The sequence below is a fragment of the Mastomys coucha genome, unplaced genomic scaffold (assembly GCF_008632895.1).
Source record: "Mastomys coucha isolate ucsf_1 unplaced genomic scaffold, UCSF_Mcou_1 pScaffold20, whole genome shotgun sequence".
NCBI classification, from domain to species: domain Eukaryota; kingdom Metazoa; phylum Chordata; class Mammalia; order Rodentia; family Muridae; genus Mastomys; species Mastomys coucha.
The window spans coordinates 68,008,736-68,029,454 of record NW_022196903.1 but is presented as its reverse complement, the minus strand read 5'-3'; the positions used below and the strand labels follow the sequence as shown (position 1 = coordinate 68,029,454).

Genomic DNA, 20,719 nt, shown 5'->3' with positions numbered 1-20,719 from the left:
TGTGTTTTAGGAAAGCAAATCCCAATTTAATAATTAAGCAGTTAATTAACAGAAAAACAGGAAAGAACACTGCCTGTTCCCATAAGAGCTAAGTAGCTTTGTGAACCATTTGGGCCTTTTCTGTGGTAGGTACTTCTCTTCTCCAACCACTGACTAGTTCAGTAATACATTTATAGCAGTTTGAAGTGTTATATATACTTTTTTGTTGTTCCTTGCATTACAAAAGGACATCAATTATTTTTTGTTGATCTATTTACTCCAGTTTCTATTGTTCAGGCCTCTTATGTAAATTCCTGTCTCCTTCATGGTACACATTAGATTAAGTTGTACATACCCTCATATTAAGAGATATTTACAATTCACTTCTTCTGTTTTCTGTGCATATATTAGACATTTATCCAAGAAAATATATTTTTCTTCTTAGAAAATATTGGGTAATTGCAATGTAGCTGCTAAGTACAGTACCTCATTGCTACTGGTGAATTGATCCTAGACCTTCTAAACTAGTGATAACAGAATGCATGCTCATGTTTCCTTGTATGATACTCATATCTTTAAATACTTCTACACACAAGAATCAGTATCTAACACTAACTCTAAGTTGAAAGCTGATAGTTCCATCTGGCATATATGAAACACATGACTCTTTCTAAATTCCTCTGCTTGCATATCTACAACTTCCCAGTCCATTAAAAAATAACCCACCTCTTACCATGTGCCATTTGTTGACTTAAATGATGAGTAGTGATACACATCTATTTAACTCTAAAATCACTCCAGAAAACAGCACAACATAGACCAGAGTATTTATATGCAATTCTTTTTACATTTATTTTTGAATATTCACTTGTTTCTAATGGAATTAACTCAATGAAATCTCTTACTACCTTCTTCAGTGTAACAATTCATGTATCTAAAATGTTATATTTTTATCACAGTCCATATCCTGGTATGCCTAGTATCATTCCTGTTGAACTAAAAATCCTCAGGCTTATCTTTCCAAATTTTCTTTCTTCAAAACCAACATACCCTACAAAATATATTCTTTCTACACTGGCTTTACTCATATACCAATAGGCATTGTATGTGTTTCTGTCTACATATGTTACTGGATGTACACAAGTGTGTTCATATGTTACAGTGTGTGCATAGATAAAAGAGGTCAAAATGAAAAAAAATGGCTTTTTAAAAAACAAGGGCACTGGATATAGGACTTGGGTCTTCAGGTTCTTGTGCTCATGTGTCAAAAACTTTACTGACTCGGGCATCTCCCTGAAGGGGAAGTTTCTGGTTTGTTTAAAAGCTCAGTTATGTCACATAATATTTTTCTGGAAGCTGTCTTCTGTGAGAGCATGTGATGTTTTGCTGAAAACACACTTGAGAGGGCACATGTGTTTAGAAAGAATATAATTGGAACCCCCCACAAGCCCATGGAATACGTCACTGTACTTTGTTGATCTTGGTCTTCACTTACTAGAGAAAAATGCACCAATGAACATCTCATGGAATTCCAGCTAATTTTAGCTGCTTCTGCTGACTTGTCACAATTTGGTGGAGCCTTGCTATGCCCCCTCTTTTGATTCATATTTGTTGTTTGTTATCGAACTGGACTACTGATATCCTTACAACAAAGGGCAATATTGCCCCCAAGGAACTACTTCTTAACAGGTCCACAACACTCTTTTCATATTAAACTTTTTTTCTCTTCTACTTCTGGTCAGTAAGTTAGAAGAGGATTTGAAGCATTTAAGAACTCTAAATAAAGTAGGTGCTGGAAAAAATATAAGCCTACACCTCCTCATCTCCAAGTACATGTTTTGTTCATCTCTTATGCTAGCTATTTTGCTAGGTGTTCTTTGAACATCTTCATGCTGTACATTCTGAAAAATGGCTGTCATAATTTCAAATGTATCATCTATTTTATCAATTTGTTGTCTAAGCAAGTGGCACTGGTGTTATTCCACCTTTTTTTTTTTTGAAACCAGAACATTTATTTTATGAATGTTTGAAATCCTCAAGATGAACTGGATGCTGCAACAGCTGCCCTCTTGGGTTTAGGCGTTGTTCCTTAACGGAATCCATGTCTGAATCTGCAGTAGACAATCTTTAGGTGCCTCATCTGACCAGTCCTGGTAGTGTTTCGACTCTTAGCCTTGGTACTCCAGTTATACTTTCTCTTGCGCTTGTCAGGGTAGCCACATTTGCCACAGGTTGACTTCTGAAGATGGTAGGCCTTGGAGCCACAGCTGTGGCACAGCGTGTGCATCTTATTGCTACGCTTTCCAAAGGATGACATTCCTTTCGTCAACTTGCTTCCACCAGCGAGACCAAAGAGACAAGAAGAGAGAGCATACCCGCCACTTCCTGTGGATAAGTTTCTGCCGGGTAAACTACTCGTTATTCCACTTTAAATTATGTTATGTCCTTAAATGGTTTATTAGGGCCAACTTATTTCTTCCTTTAATCATGTAAATTCATGAAACATACACAGATACACAAACAACAAGGACACAAAGACAGACACACACACACACACACAAACAAATATACCACACTGATTTTATATCAACTACTTTTGTTTTCTCCAAATCCATATTTTGTCTCTTTAAAATTTCTGTATATTATAGGTCTTTGAGCAGTTATTATGATAAGAGCTGTAGTGTGGGGGTAAGACAAGGATAAGTATTCTACAGCCTAGAAGTGGAACTATGTCACTGTATTTCAGTCTTAGCAAGGGGTTTGTATTTAGTTATGTTAAAGAGTAAAAAATGAAGAGCTTGAATTGAACCCTAACCCTCTAACCTTATCCCTAGCCCTAACCCTAACCCTAACCCTAACCCTAACCCTAACCCTAACCCTAACCCTAACCCTAACTCTAATCCTAACTCTAGGTCTAACTCATATTAGTTAATTCCTTCACACTAAGGCCTTTCAAAAGAATAGTATTCTGTGCTGGTCTGTAGTTTCCAGGTACCAAAATCATAAGCCATGTAAAATTGTTTCTTTCTATATTATCCAGTGTCAGATTTTTGTTTTGTTTTATATAATTTTTCAAAAGAATCCAAAATTAACTGGCATATTCATGATGACATATGAATTGGATTCTGGTGTAATTCCCAGAAACATGTGGAGTTTTGTTTAAGGCTGCAGCCCCTTGCAGAGTATCAGTCTACTTCTAGTATTGGATCAACATGTCAACTCGAACATTCCTTGCATTCAAGAGTTCACCAGTTTCTGCTTGATTTAGAGAGATGTCTGCTGTGATTCTTCACATGAATGCTCCTTTTCATAGGATGAAGTCACATCCCATAAACTCATAAGGTGATGATACAAGAAGTTAAAATAACAGGTAACATATGTGACTTATCTAACATCACAGTTTCCCTGAAAAGTATAAAGGGCACAGGCTGTTTGCCCTGAATTTTGTTTGTGTGAGTGGGAGATGAGGTAAGATGTTTTAGTATAGGTTGATGCCAGGGTGGAGAGGCAGGAGTGGGTGGGTAGGTAAGCACCCTCATACAAGTAGGGGGTGGGGTGTGAGATAGGGAGTTTCCAGAGGAGAAACTGGGAAACAGGGTAACATTTGAAATGTAAATGAATAAAATATCCAAAAAATAAAAAATAAAAAGAACATCACACTTTACAATACCAGCCTGAGAAAAGATCGCAACTTAAAATTTGTAATTTTTTACTGAGCATGTACCATTCATGTGGTATCTGAAAAATAATAACTTGAGGTATGTTAAGTTAGGACTCCATGCTCCTGTTATTACTGTAGATTTAGGGGATGTGTTCCTGTGTCACATTAATGAATGTTCTCGTAGATCACTGTCATTAACATTCAATGCATTTCACCTCTTACTTATTATGAAACAGGATTAATATCATTAGAGTTCTGATTATCAGAATTGAAACAAGTCCTCATGTTTACTATTTCCCACTAAAACAATGTGTGTAGAATCTTTTTCTCAAGGATACTTCTCATGACTTTGATTGAAGAAGTAGTAACCCTGTCTTAAACTTGTTCATACTTTGCTAATAAAGTAAAAGCATGTATACAAGAGATTGTACATGATGAGAATTCCTAAATATGAGGTCCTTCCTAACAGGAACTCTAAGCCTAACTATCCACCAAGTGTTACTAGTGCCACTTTCCTTCAAATAATGTCTGGTGTATGAGAAACTGATTTGAAATTCCTGAGACAGTCAGTAGATATTATCCACAGTTCCTCTTTGATAATGGCTGTGAAACTTTATGGTTCACGTCCTTTTTGTCCTTCAAGTTCTTCTCTCATTTTCAGTGTGAATGCTATGCCCTTATGCCCTCTCATAATAATGAAGCACTTCTTTCCCCCCATATTTTAGTAAGACTTGAATTTCCTATTAACTTCAGGCAAGAATCCTTATACATTCCCTCATCCTAATTATAATCTATATGCCTTGAGTGATTTACCTACTATTTGTTGCAATAATGATACATAAAACAGAATTTCACTATATGATTGTTGAGTAAGGGCATAACAAAACATACCAAGCAAGGATTGTAATATAATACATAAAACCAGCTATTGCTTGAATGAAATTTGTCTCAATAGCACATTCGTATGTCCCTGCTGCCCTGTGTCCACATTTCCCTTGGGATAACCAGGCCCTTTATACACTGTCGTTGGCTGGAGGGAGGGAAGCTTAACCTAGCATTGGGTGGGTACAGTGCAGGATATTGGTCAGCAATGATTGAAGAGGCAAAGAACATACTAGGAAAAAGCTTTGGGGAACTAGAACAATTGGCCAGGAGATGTTAAAAGAAGCTTCATCTGCATACTCAGAGGCTGTAGGGTGAGGGACTGAGGGGGATCTATAAGGTCGAACAAAAAGTGAAGCCTGATAAGTGTTAGGGTAATAAATTTCTGCTACTGTTAGTAATGAAAGGAGCCAGCATTATGATGCCAGGTTGGGAAAGGCGATGGAGTCAACTCCTGCAGTCCTCATATTTGAGGTATTGGTATCCAGGATTGAAGCTTCTTCAACCTTTCTTCTATAGCCCTGGACCATTACTGTCCCACATGTGTCCTTCCCGAAACACTGGGACATTTTTGTTTCAAACCTACTTTGTTACAAGACACTGACTCTCCAAGTCATATCATGGCACAGCACACAGGCATTTCAGGACTCAGGCTGACTGCCACTCTAAAGAAAGATTCTACATTCTGCTGCCTAGGAATGCTGTTTCCATACCATACTTCCATCCACACCAGGGCATGTGATAGGCAGAGCAGTCCCTGGTGCCAACACTGTGGTAATGAAAGCAAAGAGAATTACACCCTGGCTCTAAAGGTTGTTCTAAAGAGAAATTCTGCTTTGCTCATTTTAAAATGCAGGTGAGAAAAGACATCACAACTTATACCTTACAAAACACAGGAATCAAATCATTTCCAAAAGCAATATAATTTTTAAATGAGAAAATAAAAATGTGGAGAGAAGACTGTGTGGCTTTTTGTAATATTAGTAAATCAAATGAATGATTTCCTCAAGCAATCATTTCTATATCAAAAGCAAATAAATATAAACACCTATATTAAAAATGCACCACACCTGACTCTCAGATGAGCTGCTGCTGCTTCTTTCAATAACAGGCAAATGCTGAAATAGGCAGCTTTTTATTTTATAAAATGGGTGATGTTTAGAAAGTTACATGTGTATTATGTACGAGATGATAGTTTCTGATTAAAAAGGAGACACTGGTTGCTACTAGGCACACAGTGAAGCCTTTGTACCATTTCCTGGTTTACCTTAGGCACTGAAAAATCTACAAAGTTACTGACATTCTGTTTGCCTGTAGGTGTGATTATTCGTAATTGTAAACTCCATTTAAAGTATGGAGACTCAAATTTACATATACAAAATCTAATCTTATCTCTGTAAATAGAAGCCCTTCTTTTCAGGATATGCTGATTTTGTTTTCAGCTAAAAGGCTACTTAAATTGGTTCTATAAGAAGATGTGTCATTGAAAATAGAAGGGTGACAGCTGAGAGGCTCTGCCAGAGCCTGACAAATACAGAGGCAGATGATTGCAGCCAACCATTGGACTGAGCATGGGGGGATTACCTGAAGGAAGAGTTGGAGAAAGGACTGAAGGAGCTAAAGGGGTTTGCAGCCCCATGGAGGGAGCAACACTGCTAACAGGCCAGACCACCAGGAGCTTCCAGAGACTGGACCACCAACCAAAGAATACACATGAAGGGACCCATGGCACTGGCTGCACATGTGGCATCTATGGGAGGAGAGACCCTTGGGCCTAAGTGTGTTCGATGCCCCAGTGTAGGAGAATGCCAGGGTGGGAAGACTGGAGGAGGTAGGTGGGATAGAAGGTTTCTGAAGGGGAGACCTGGAAAGGGGAAAACATTTGAAATGTAAATAAAGAAAATATCCAATTAAAAAGAAAAATAAAAGGGTAATGCATTGTGGGTCTGAGTACTAGGCCTTATCTTGTGTATCAGTCTAGTAAGAACTGTTACCTTTGTCATTATTCCTCATCCATTCTTCCTTAACACACAGTGAAATCTACTATAGGCTGCACTTGCTTTACAAACCGATGGTAGTTGGACATTCTGCATGTTTAGCATTTCAGTTCACAGTTCCCTGTTTCTGTCAATTGCCTGCTCTGTTCATTCTATGGATAGCCTTCTATATCAGTTTCCATGAAGTCTTTCTCAACACTATTGCCTCTAAACCAAATGGCATAGTCAAGACGAAGGTAGAATGAGACCAGGTGTTCTTACCTGTTCTACCAAGATATCAGATCTTTGAAATTTTCACCAGCAATGTTCTTTAGAGTGAAAAAGAAAATGCCATTTCTATGTCACTTTAAATACTGCAAACTTTAAAAAAAAAAGTCCTTTGGTAATATGTGTATCTTTTGGGGCATTATTCTAAAGGTGAAATTTTTATATTCATTTGATTTATATTTTAAAATGTGTGTATATGTTCATCTGTCATGTACACATATGTGCATGTGTATGGAGTCAAGAAGGCAATGTCACTGCACTTTTTTCCCGTTTTTGAGAAAAGATCATATCAATATAGAACATGCTAATTAGACTAAAGCTGTCTGTCCCATAAGTCTCTACCTCCTCAGGGCTAGAATCTTAAGTGTATAACACCATGCTGGGCTATATACATAAGGGTTCTTGGGTTTAAACTTAGGTCCCCATAAGCCCACATTTGTTCTGAGCCTTCATTTTATTTTGATAATTTGAATCTAAAAGACTTTGAGAAAAGAAGAGAGGAATAGTTTTTAAGCAAAGTTTTCAACAATAAAGGTTTTTTCCATTTTTTAGTAAAAGTGGTTGGGAGACAATAATCAATTTTTGGATTTTGTAAATTTCTGCATAAGATTTAAGGCTTAACATTGGCCTTTGGCTTCTGAGACTCAATGCAATTTACAAAACCAAAATTTGCTCAATACCTGTGAAAGTGAGCACTTTTGTCTTTGGAATCTGATTTTGTATATGGAAGCATTGCCAGGTCTCATGAACAAAAACCTAATAACCTCTTGATGTTGTTGTCACAGCAGGGAAGTGGAGAAATAATAGAATAAGTGGATGCTACATTGAAATTAACTGATGGTTCATTGGACAACAAATATCTTGAAAATGCAATAACAACACTGTATAGACAGGAAAGGAAAATATAATTAGTGAAATCTTAAAGCCTGCCTCATAACAAACCTAAAATCTAGATGATATTCCAAACAAACGAAAGATCAGTTCTTGCCATTTCTGTCAATGGCAAGTTGCAAGAATTTAATAATGGCCAGCCAGGCTGGGCAGTGGTGACGCACGCCTTTAATCCCAGAACTTGGGAAGCAGAGGAAGGTGGATTTCTGAGTTTAAGGCCAGCCAGGTCTACAGAGGACAGCCAAGGCTATACAGAGAAACCCTGTCTCGAAAAAATACAAAAAAACAAAAAGCAAAACAACAACAACAACAACAACAAAAACCCAAACCAAACCAAACCAAACAAACAAACAAAAACTTGCCTGTTGGAACAATGGCTTAGGCCTTCCCCTAAAGAGCCATGTCTATTCTCCACAGGAAAGACCCCAGTGCTCCAGCCATGGCTGCCAGCCAAAACAAGCAGTCTGCCTGGGCTAGTCAGACTCTCTCCTCCCAGTGGCAAATTGCTAGAGTTACCCTTCTCCCTTTGGCCCTGGGCCAGAGTCCACCAAAGGGTCTGTTCCCAGGTCCTCCAGGACATATAACAGTCTGGGATGTCTGAGAGAGAACCTGTCGTCTCTGGCCTCCCTGTGGCTCAGAGAACCCAGAGCTGGCTCTTCAGAGGTACCCAGCAGTCTGTGGTGCCTGGTGGCATAACACAGTCCAATGCCCATCCTGTGGTGGTTCTGTGGGGTCTTGCAGCAGTCTCCTGAGCTCTGGGGGGATGTGTGTTTCTCACACCCCTTTATTGAAATAAGGCTTAATCAACTAACTTGATAATCTTTATCAAAAAATGAAAGTCTTGATTTGGTTTTCCAACATGCTACCATATTAGTTTGATTATTCTGATGCTTGTTGGTAGCTTCATGAGCACTCCAGATTAAATTGCTGCCCTCAGAGTTGGTATTGAAGCCCTAATATTCCATATAACTAGGTTCAAGGACTTTATAGAGACAATGAGATTAAATGAAGCCTATAAGAAGAGAAGAAAATTTCATCCTTGAAACCAAATGCATAAAATATCAAGCTAATAGAAAGAGACATATATTTTGGCTCATGGTTCTAAGACATGAAACTTATCCTGCCAAAGGAATTATAGCTTAGTAGTTCCATAGTAGCTTTGGCATATGCCTGAGACCACTGCAGATTAGGAAGAAAAACACTATTAAAACAAACCCAGGATTGCACTATACCATTAAGGAGTCATACAAAGAAACTCCGTATCGGTCAGACCCCTACTCATCAAACTCCTCAGAATCTCCATTAAAGACCAACACCAGATGCAAAGAAAATATGGGACATATCACACTTTAGCTATAACTATCCACAAATCTGTGGTTATGTTAATCCCCCACTACCCTACCTCATTCTTCATTTGCACCAAAACATATGAAGACAAATTAAGACAGTCTAATCTTTAAAATATAAATTGACTCCTTATTATACCTAGAGTATTCTATAACTCACAGGTCATCCACAACAGAATTAATATATCATGTGTTATCTTGTGAAAGCCACAGTTATTTTAGTGTAATAAAGTATGATCTGGCTAATGTAGCATGGTCAATCAAAGTTTATGAGATAACTGAAGGTTTCTTAAGCTGTCAGATCCTTAAACTGTCAGAATACAGATGAATAGTGCTTTTGTTTATAATCCTCTGTCATATCATTTCCAGAAAGATCTTTTATATATGGCACATTCACCTCTGAAGTCTCTATAAAGCAATGGAAAACATTATTCAATGTTCTGAAAATGAACCACATGTAGAATGTTTACCTTTAGTTTCTTTTGTTCATAAGAACTTTTGTGGTCAGTGAAGAAAAACAGATCCATACTCATATGATGGAAATTTTCATCTAATACGTAGTAGGTCAGCATGATATAGTTTGGGGAAACTATTTGATTAGTCCTTCTCAGGATTAGTCTCTAGCCTTAAAGAAATATCACAAATGCAAATGTATAATAAATTCCCTGGGATGCTTTTTTGGTTATACTGAGATGGTTCATTTTTAGGAAGCTCCCAGGGGAAACAGATTTGCTGCTGTAGGGAAAAACACTGAACAAAGGGGGCTGATAGTCCCCTGCTGGTCTGGTTTCCTTTCTGTTGCTGCTAGGACCCAAAGCAACCAAGAGGCATGAAGGGTTCATTTCACCTTTCACTTCCAGGGTCTGAACTCACCATCTCAGAAAAATCAGGGCAAGAACTCAAGACAGGAACTGAAACAGAAACCACAGGGAATGCCATTTGCTGGCTTACTCTCTGGGTTACCCACAAGCTCAACTTTGGATGGTATCTGTTAATAAAGCCCAGGACCACTATCTGTTTTCCCCTGGGAATTCTCTCAGCTGCTGATCAGCCAAGAGTAACATAGAGCTTCCAGATATTCAGAGACTTTAGCCTTTAGATCTAGATAATCCTTCCAATGACCATCCCTGAGAATGTTCCCTGAGAATGTAGCTCTCTCAGGGGATGGAAAAATCAAGATATTAAGAGAAATTGACAAAATTTTCATCTATTGTAGAACAAACAAAAATGAAACCATTTAGCCAGAAAACTTGTGAAGGAGGCAAGATACAGCTTTTAGTTTTAGATCTGTAGGAGAACCAATATCAGCTTAACATACCCCAAGACCAAGTTCTCAGCACAAAAGAGATTGATTTTCCTCAGAGGGATTATGGACAGGGATAAGAGACAAATAGAGGAGATAGAGAAAGAGGGAGAAGAGGAGGGAAATAATGGGGAGGAGAGAGAATGAGCAAGGGAAAGGGGGATTGGTATTTTATGCAGGAGGAAGTCACAGGACTGTCTCTGGATAGAAAAGATGGATATGACCCATAGGCAAGTAAGTCAAACAAGGGAAAGGATCTTGGGGAATAGCTAGGTTCAGGAATATTTTCAATGAATTTTTAACAAGGTAGTAGAAATGGGAGAAAAGCTAGGTCCTCAGGTAATACTATACCCAATTTTCTGAGGAACTGCCAAATTGATTTCCAGAGTGGTTGTACCATCTTGCAACCCACCAACAATGGAGGAGTGTTCCCCTTTCTCAACATCCTTGACAGCATCTGGTGTCACTTGAGTTTTTGATTTTAGCCATTCTGATTGGTGTGAGGTGGAATCTCAGGTTTGTTTTGATTTGCATTTCCCTGATGACTGGAGGGAAATTTACTATGCTATCTAGAAAGTAACAGCCTGAAAAACGCAAGCACAGATAAATCCTAAGTATATGTAAACTTAAAATGTTGGTTTTTATTTTTTTTATTGTGTATGAGGAGGGTAGTTCTGTGTGCGCGAGCACCTCCGTATGTGTGTGTGTCTGTGCATGTGTGTGTTCTGTTACCTGAAGGAGACTCTTTGGAGGTCAGAAATGGACTTTGGAAATCTTCCTCTGTTACTAACTCCCTTGCTTTATGTCACAGAATCTCTGTGTTAAAAGACTAATCCATCTTATGCAAGTGGCTAGAAAACTCCATGGTTCTTTTCATCCCTGCCTCCCAGTTCTGGGCTTACACACTCAAGCCTCCATAATTTGCGTTCTTCTATATTATTCCTATTAATGGTGTCCTTTGCCTTACCTAAGTGCTTTCTGTGGTTTACTTATTTATCTTAGGTTTGTGAGGCTCCATTTACTAACTGGTGATTTTTGTGCCTATGCTTTTGGTGTTAACTTCTGGAAGTAGTCTCCTGTACCAAGATATTCAAGGTTATTCTCTGTAGGCATATTTGGGAAGGGGAACTACTTTATTTGATTCTTATATCTACCTCCCTTCCAACACTTATGCCACTCCAATATCCTCCAACTCTATAAGAGAAAAAGAAGGCGAGATGGAGAGAAGTATACACCATTTCAGACTACTTTCTGCTGATTAGAGATGTTGTTTAATCTCTGTAGTCATGATATCTCCAACTAGCAATCTAGCAAAACAACAAACCAGCAATCCAGCAGGAAACAGAAGCAGTAGGGACCAGCAGCAGTAGGGGCCAGCAGCAGCAGGAACAAGCAGCAGTTGGGGCACAGCCCCTAAAGACTCTTTCATGCCTCTCTCACTTGTACCTACTCAAGAGTCTCCAGAACTCCAAACATGAACTATCTGTAGCTGCCAAAATTCATGCCCCTCCTAGAGCATAAGACAATCATAGTTAGTGGCAATCTGAAGTAACCCCATATCCCATACCTGGGAGTAAAACAAAAATATATAGTCACATAAAGTCACTGAGTTTTCTTAAGAAACCAAAACTTTTATCAGTGGGTACATGCTATGTGTGTTCTTTTGTGACTGGGATACTTTACTCAGGATATTTTCTAGTTTCATCCTTTCACCTGTGAATTTCATGAATCATTGTTTCTAATAGCAGAGTAGCATTCCATTGTGCAAATGTGCCACATTTTCTTTATCCACTTTTCCATTGGGGGATATCTGCATTGTTTCCAGATTCTTGCTATTATAAATAAGGCTGCTATGAACATAGTAGAGCATGTGTCCTTATTACATGTTAGGGCCTCTTCTGGGTATACACCCAGGAGTGGTATAGCTGGGTCCTCAGGTACTATGTCCAATTTTCTGGGGAGCTGCCAGACTGATTTCCAACCCCACACCAGCATTGGAGGAGTGTTCCTCTTTCTCCACATCCTGGCCAGCATCTGCTATCACCTGAGTTTTTGATGTTAGCCATTCTGATTGGTATGAGTTAAAATCTCAGGGTCATTTTGATTTGCATTTCCTTGATGACTAAGGATGTTGAACATTACTTTAGGTATCTCTCAGCCATTTGAGATTGCTCAGTTGAAAATTATTTGTTTACCTTTGTACCCCATTTTTAATGGGGTTCTTGTAAAATTTCTTCAGTTCTTTGTGTATATTGCATATTAGCCCTCTAACAGATGTAGAGTTGGTAAAGATCTTTTCCCATTCTGTAGGTTGACATTTTTGTCCTACTGACAGTTCCCTTTGCCTTTTAGAAGCTTTTCAATTTTATGAGGTCTCATTTGTCTATAGATGATTTTAGCGCCTGAGCCATTGGTGTTCTGTTCAAAAAATTTTTCCCTGTGCAGTTGTATTACAGGCTCGTTTCTACTTTCTCCTCTATTAGATTCAGTGTATGGTTTTATGTGGAGGTCCTTGATATACTTGGACTTGAACTATGTACAAAGAGATAAAAATGAATCAATTTGCATTCTTTTACATGCAGACCACACCTTCAGCCAGCAACATTTGTTGAATATGCTGTCTTTTTTCCACTAGATGGTTTTGGCCTCTTTGTCAATGATCAGGTGACAATTGGTATGTAGGTTTAATTCTGGGTCTTCAGTTCTATTCCATTGATCTACATGTCTGTCTCTGTACCAATTCCATGTGGTTTTTATCACTATTGCTCTGTAGAACAGCTTGAGGTCAGGGATAGTGTTTCCCCCAGAAGTTCTCTTATTTTTGAGAATAGTTGTTTTTTTGTTTTGTTTTTTTTTTTAATATCCTTGGGTATTCCAGATGAATTTGAGAATTTTTCTTTTATTTTTGTGAAGAACTGAGTTGGAATATTGATGGGGATTACATTGAATCTGTAGATTTGCTTTTTCCAAGATGGCCATTTTTACTATGGCAATCCATGAGCATAGGAAATTCTTCCATATTCTGAGGTCTTCTTCAATGTTTTTTCATGTATATATTCACTGATAAGTGGATATTAGGTAAAAAGATCAGAATACCCACAATACAACTCCCAGACCATATGAAGCTCAATAAGAAGGAATATCAAGATCAAAGAGTGCTTCAGTCCTATTTAGAAGGAGGAACAAAATAATCATGTGTGGTAGAGGGAGGGAGGGACCTGGGAGGGATAGGGAGAGTGAGGGGAAAAGGGAGGATAGGATCAGGTATGGAAGGAGATGGGGATAAGTAGAGAGGGTCAGAAAATTGAACTGAGGTGTATAGCAGTGGGGGATGGGGAATTGGGGATAGCCACTAGAAAGTCCCAGATTCCAGGAAAACAAGAGGCTCCCAGGACCCAAAGGGGATGACATTAGCTGAAATAGCCAACAAAGGGGAGAGAGAACCTGTAGAGACCATATCTAGAGGTTAGACAAGGGCCCTGGTTGATGGAAAGGAGCCATCCACCTATCTTAAAAATATTAACCTGAATTGCTCCTGTCTAAAGCAAATGCAGGGACAAAGAGTGGAGCAGAGACTTAAGGAAAAGCCATCCAGAGACTGCTCTACCTAGAGATTCATTCCATCTGCAGACACCAAACCTAGACACTATTGCTGATGCCAAGAAGCACTTGTTTACAGGAACCTGGTATGGCTGTCCCAAGAGGCCCTGCCAGAGCCTGACAAATACAGATGCAGATGCTTGCAGCCCATCATCAGCTTGAGCACAGGGACCCCAATGGAGGGGTTAGGGAAGGACTGAAGAAGCTGAAGGTGTTTTCAACCCCATAGGAGGAGCAACAATATCAACCAACCAGACGCCCAGAGCTCCCAGGGACTAAAGCAACAACCAAAGAGTACACATGAAGGGACCCATGGCTCCAGCTGCTTATGTAGCAGAGATGGCCTTAACTGGCATCAATAGGAGGGGAGGTCCTTGGTCCTGTGGAGACTCCATGCCTCAATGTAAGTGAATTCTATGGCGGTAAGGTGGCAGTGGGTGGGTAAGGTAGGGGGAGAACCCTCATAGAAGAAGGGGGAGGGAGACACTATGATTCTCCATTTTGACTTCTCTAAGGTACAGTGTATCTGGTTTTGTGTTGAGGTCTTTGATTTACTTAGACTTGAGCTTTGTGCTGTATGATCAATAGAGACCTATTTACATTGTTCTGCATGCAGATATCCAGTTTGACAAGCACTATTTGTGGAAGATTCTTTCTTCTTCCTCATTGTGTTTTTCTGGCTTCTTTATCAAAACACAGGTATGTGTATGTGTATGGATTTGTATCTGGGTCTTCAACCGAATTCCATTGATCAATGTGTCTGTTTTTATACCATTACCATGCTGTATTTATTTCTACACCTCTGTAGCACAATTTGATATCAGGGATGGTAATATTTCTAGAAGTTCTTTTATTATACAGGATTATTTAAGCTATCTTAGTTTTTTTTTTTTTTTTTAATTTTCCCTATAAAGTTGGGAATTGCCCTTCCAAAGGTTAGGAGAATTGTGTTGGAATTTTGTTAGGGATTGCTTTGAGTTGGAAGATTGATTTTGATAGGATGATCCTTTTATAATTTCACTGATCCATGAGCATGAGAGACAAAATGAACAAACAAACAAAAAGATATAGAATGACATATGTTTTTTATGAGATACAATTGGAGGGTGCATGCCAAGCTAAGTGCTCACTAACTAGCTAAGGAATTTAACTGGTTGAAAGTGAAGCTAAATGTCCAAAAAAATTCCAGAAAACTCTGTGAAGAACAATGGCTTTGATTATCTAAGCAGGGTACCAAAACCTATGAGGAATAATTAATTGGAGAATTTCTCAGGTGGATTTACAAGAGATGCCCATTCTTTAAAAAGCATAGAGCCATTTCAATCACACCCAATCAATCGAGAGCAATTGTTCAAACTCAGTGTTTTATATGAATTTAAATTTCCTCTGTCACCCCTCAAAATGGTTAATATGACAACTGCTCATGCTAACAAAGATATGGAAGAAGAGGAATATTCATCTATTCCTGGTAAGAATGTAAGCGTGCAGAGCCATTAAGACCATCAGTGCATGGCTCCTTATGAAAATGGAAATCTATCTACTTCAAGATTAAGCTATATCACTTGGGCTGGGTAGTTTTCTGTCAACATGTCATGAACTAGAATTTTCTCAGGGGAGAGAACCTCAATTGAGAAAATAGCTCATAAGATCTAGATGTAGGGAAATTTTAAAATTAGTGACCAATGGGAGCATGCACAGCCTGTTGTAGGTGATGCCATTCCTAGGTTGGTGGCCCTGGGGTCTATAAGAAAGCAGGCTGAGCTAACTGTGGTGACTAAACCAGTAAATATCACCTATAACTATAATTTTTTCAAACCTTATTTTAATGATGATTCTTAAATGCTTTAACCTTCCTTGTATTCTACCACCCACCAGAGGCAGTGAAAAAGAAAAGATATGGGGAAAATGAACCTGTTTAGAAAGGTTCTTTGGACCAACTCCCTTCTATATTGTCTGGAAATTGGCAATTCAGTTCACAGGTTAGCAGCACCTCTATTCACTCACAAACACTTCACAGATACACCAGCAGTCCAGTTCAGTAGAGACAGGATAGCAAAGAAGAATCAGCAGCAGTGGCACTACCTAGAAAAGACAGCTAGGCCTCAGCCTTGGCACAAATAAGCAAGAGGGAGCAGAAGTTCTCAGCTGATTCTCTCTCAGGGAAGTAAGGATCAGTGAAGACTCGAACCAACAAGCTTTGCACAGCTATAAGCAAGCCTAGCTCAACCTCTGTCACTGTCCAACGATTCCATTTTATAAACCCTCCAAATATCAAGTATCCTCCAAGTATCTTTCGTCAGCATGTGTCCTCAGCACATGTGTCTGTATCACCTAACATCACCTGGTCAATTATCTTGAGTCCACAGAAGTGGCAAGAAACTGCAGAGTACCAGCAGAAGATTTTTGGTGTGTTTCTATGTAATCCCAAGAAATGCATCTCAACTACACAATTTAAGTCAGTCTAATACATGCATTGTTAGCAAAGAATCCTTCATCATGTGTCCTTTAATATTCTTGAGTTAGTAGAACATACTTTGTCCTGTGTCCACTTCAGTTAAATGTACATTCATGTTTGCCACAGCAAAACACCATCCAACCGAATTTCCAAAGAACCTTTAAGTTTCCACTTCATACCTCTCCATGGTCTCTTCACCAGCTCTTACTCCAGGTTCTTGTCCTGTATGAGTTCCTGTCCTGGAATGGTGGACTACAATATAAAAATAGGCCAAATAAATCTTTTCCTCCCCAGTTTGCTTTTGTTCACAGTATTTAACAACAGAAATAGAAACACTAGCTAGGACACTATTCTTGAGCATATACCCAAAGAATACTCCATTCTATCACAGAGGCGCTTGCTCTACAATGCTCTATTCAAGATGGTTAGAAACTGGAAACAACCTATATGTCCATCAACAAATGAATGGATAAGTACATTTATACAATAGAGAAATAGAGACTCAACCATTAAAAAAATATAATCGTGTTTATATTTGTATAAATATGCAAATGGATATAACTAAGAAAATATCATCCTGAGTTAGTTAACTCAGAGCCAGAAAGACAAACGTGGTATGTCCTTCATTTATATGTGGATATTTGCTGTTAAGTCAATGATAACCAAGCTACAATCTGTAGAACAACAGAGCTTAGGTTTAGAGTAAGAAGCCAAGGGTAAAAGATAAATATCCCTACGAAAGAGAAATAAAATAAATAGTTACAGATAGATGGGCAGGGCTAGAACAAGAGGGTTAAGTAGAGAGGAGGAGAGAAGAGAGGTATGAAGGAAGCAATACAATGAAAGACAGATAAAATTAAGGACCATTTGAGGGAAAGTATCGAAACCTAATATAGTAAAAGCTTCCTATGATATAAACATACTTAAGGGAAAATTAAACAAAATCATAATATAACAGGGAGACAGAACACCTTCTAGATATGTCACCAAATAAAGCTAACAATTTCAGAATTGGGTTACATCTAATTAAGAAGTTGTTGCCTAAAAAGCTCCCATGGGAAACCAAACAACCAAAACTATAACTAAAACTATAGATTGCTCCCTGCAAGTTGAGAGTAAAGCCCCAGTTGCTAAAGACAATACTTATTCAACTCATTGAACATGGAGAAGTCAAGTTGGCTCCTACATAGAGGCTTCATCCCTATGTGCTACTATTGTTTGTACAAGCAGATACTCTGTATGCAATGAAAAGGAAAACATAAACAGCAACACAGCCACAAACAATTTGATTTGCAGTGGTGTTCTGCATTAATGATATGCTAGTGCGATGGTGGCACAAAGCTTGTGGAAGTAACCAAGCAATATCTTATTTGACTTGAGGCCCAGAACATAAAATAGGCTCCATACCTTATACTCCTTAGGTGACCAAAAACCTGAGACTAGATAACCCAGCGACCTAGAATAAAACCAAATATTATGTTCTTTTAATGAAAGAAACAACAAAGAGCCTAAATTAACAAAAAGAACAGTAATAAGTTTACTCCTAATGATGGTTTGTTATGCTTTTACTCAACCATTATAAGAGAAGCTTCCTCATGAAACCCCTGGGAACAAATACAAAAGTTTCATAGCTAGAAATTATGCTGAAAGAAACCTTGTAACACTCAGCTCTACATGAGGTAGCATTTGAATTCCTTCTTCCAGAACTCAGGGAACCCTGAAGAAGTGGCAGAAATAGTGTAAGAGTTAGAAAGGATGGATAACTCCAACAAAAAAAGGCTCTTATCAAGATGAATGAGCAGATAAACTAACACAGACTGAGGCAGCATGCCTGGGGTATGTACAGGTCTTAACAACTGAGGACCAAAAGCTGAAAGGAGAATTGAACATATACCCTCATCAGTAACCCAGAAGCTATCTCCAATTAATAAGTGCTTGTAAATGAAAATTTAGTTTATTTTAAGTAATACCCACTGGGGAAAAACCAGCCTTTTTAATTATTTATTTTATGTTTATGAGAACACTGTAGCTATCTTCAGACACATTGTAAGAGGACATCAAATCTCATTACAGATGGTTGTGAGCCAACATGTAGTTGCTGGGAATTGAATTCAGGACTTCTGGAAGAACAGTTAGTCTTCTTAACCACTAAACCATCTTTCCAACCCCAACAAACTACTTCTAAGGATAATCTTTATTCCCAGCTTTGGATAGTCAATAGAAATCAAGCACATCCTTGTTCTTGGGCGTTCCTTGTCTCACAATGTTCTGTTAGGGTCTCTTCTCATCCTTCTCCTTCTCCTTCCTCTCATTCTCCTTCTTCTCCTCTTTTTCCCTCTCTTTCCCTCACCCTCCTCCTATGCTTCTTCAGTTTTCTGAGACAAGGCCTCATTGTGAAGCTATGACTGTCTTTGAAACTTATTATAGAGACCAAGCTGACCTCAACCTCACAGATGTCTACCTCCATCCCAAGTGCTGGGATTAAAGACATGTACCACCACTCCAAGACCCCACTATGATTCCCAAGCCTGACAGATATTTGATACAAGTGTAGATGGAAAGGCATTTCCAATAAATGCTTCTTTCACTCTCTAAGATTCTGTTTCAAATAAGGTCTCATATAATCTAGTCTGCCCTTCAACTTCCTTTTTAGTCAAGACTGGCTTTGAACTCATGCTCTTCTCACCTTACCCCTCAATTTTTGAGGATTATAGGCATGCATTACTACACCAGACTCTCATAATTTCCTTGACTGTAGCTATGACTCATATTGGCAATGAGAAAAGTGCTAGCAATGCTGTAACCTCCCAAAAAAATCTTTATATGAGACAATTTTGGCTCCATGGGCAATTGAAATTATTGAATAACATTCTCTCTATTATTACTTTTTTAATATTGGGTGACCAAAAATCCATTATCCATCTGGCATCTGGTGTTTACAGTAAACTGTAAATTAGAAGAAAGCATCCAGGAATACAGTTATAATAGAGATTGCAAAAAGAGGAAGAAACAATGATAAAGGGCATACTGTGGGGTGGAAACTATAAGCAGGATATATTATATGAGCAAAAAGCCATTTTCCATAAAAGAAAAACATAATGAAAAATATTGTTTCATGCTAAAGACACATATAATACAGAGTTACAGTTTCTAGAAGAGTCTATCAAATAAAAAGTATTGTCTTTAATTCTCATTCTGAACTCATAATTTACATTGGATTTGCTGTTCCCATTTCTTTCTGTAGGATACATAATCTTAAATCTGACTATAATCATTATGATGGCCTGAATCTGAAGATATGAATTCATAAGAGCCATAAATGCTGTGAGTCTAAGGATTGATTTGATCCTTGAAACATGCATATTAAGATGACAAAATCTTCTATTATACAATGGCTATATACTTTATAATCAGTGCAATCTAATTTGTGGGTAAAGGATCGGTTACATTTTACTACGAAAAGTGAGGACAGAATGACCACCAATGCATAACCTTAGTGTCCTTTGTGCTTGTCATTGACAATTTAGATTGCTTTGTGGGAAAGGTTTGTTCAATGTTTCAAAATGAATGGCCTCATACTTCATGCAATTTACATTTTATCTATCATTCAAAGAGATTATATATAAATAATCTACTACTAAAATGGCTTTCCTCACCTATAGGCTTTCTCATGAATGAAAATTCACAAACTGAAAGTTTGAAAGCAAGCCAAACATGGCACATTTATTTAAAAGCTACTTAAGTTTTTAAATTTCCTAAAGTGTCAGTAATTCCTGTCTTTTACACTCTGATGTCCACCTGCCCAAGTATCCTTAGTTCCACAGGGTTGCATATATATTTTATACTCATGGCTCACCTCTGAAAGATCTCCTATGCATAATTCATTCAGAATACTAGATACTTCATTGACTTGCATAGCCTGCCAAACTCACAAAACTCTTTTGATTCACTGTATAGCTCTTCATAATTAATCTCTAGGCCTATCAGCATATCAACTCCACAACCTGTATAGCTCCAGCAGAAATGTAGAATAGGTTCTTCTCAATGCCAACTTGACTTTTATTCACTCTTCTCAGATATTCAATGCATAATGTAACTACTGCTTTCCCTGGCTCTCGATCCTGCTCTTCAATTCCAAGTAAGCCAAGTCTGGATAATATATACTTTAAATTTATGATGAGTTATCTAAACAACCACCTCGCCTATTTTTTAATGTAGACACTTCCTAGCTTTCCCAATGAGCTCATTAAACAACCCTGTGCTCTGCTTTTGACTCTGTCTCTTGGTCATGAACTTCCTTCTCTTTAATTAAATGTTGGCTCTGAATACCAATGTGGT

General features: G+C 38.3%; 1 pseudogene; it reads right to left on the bottom strand.

The window, feature by feature from the left end:
• Window positions 1-1,965: 1,965 nt before the first annotated feature.
• On the bottom strand, window positions 1,966-2,296 carry LOC116098182 (annotated as a pseudogene).
• Window positions 2,297-20,719: the final 18,423 nt, after the last annotated feature.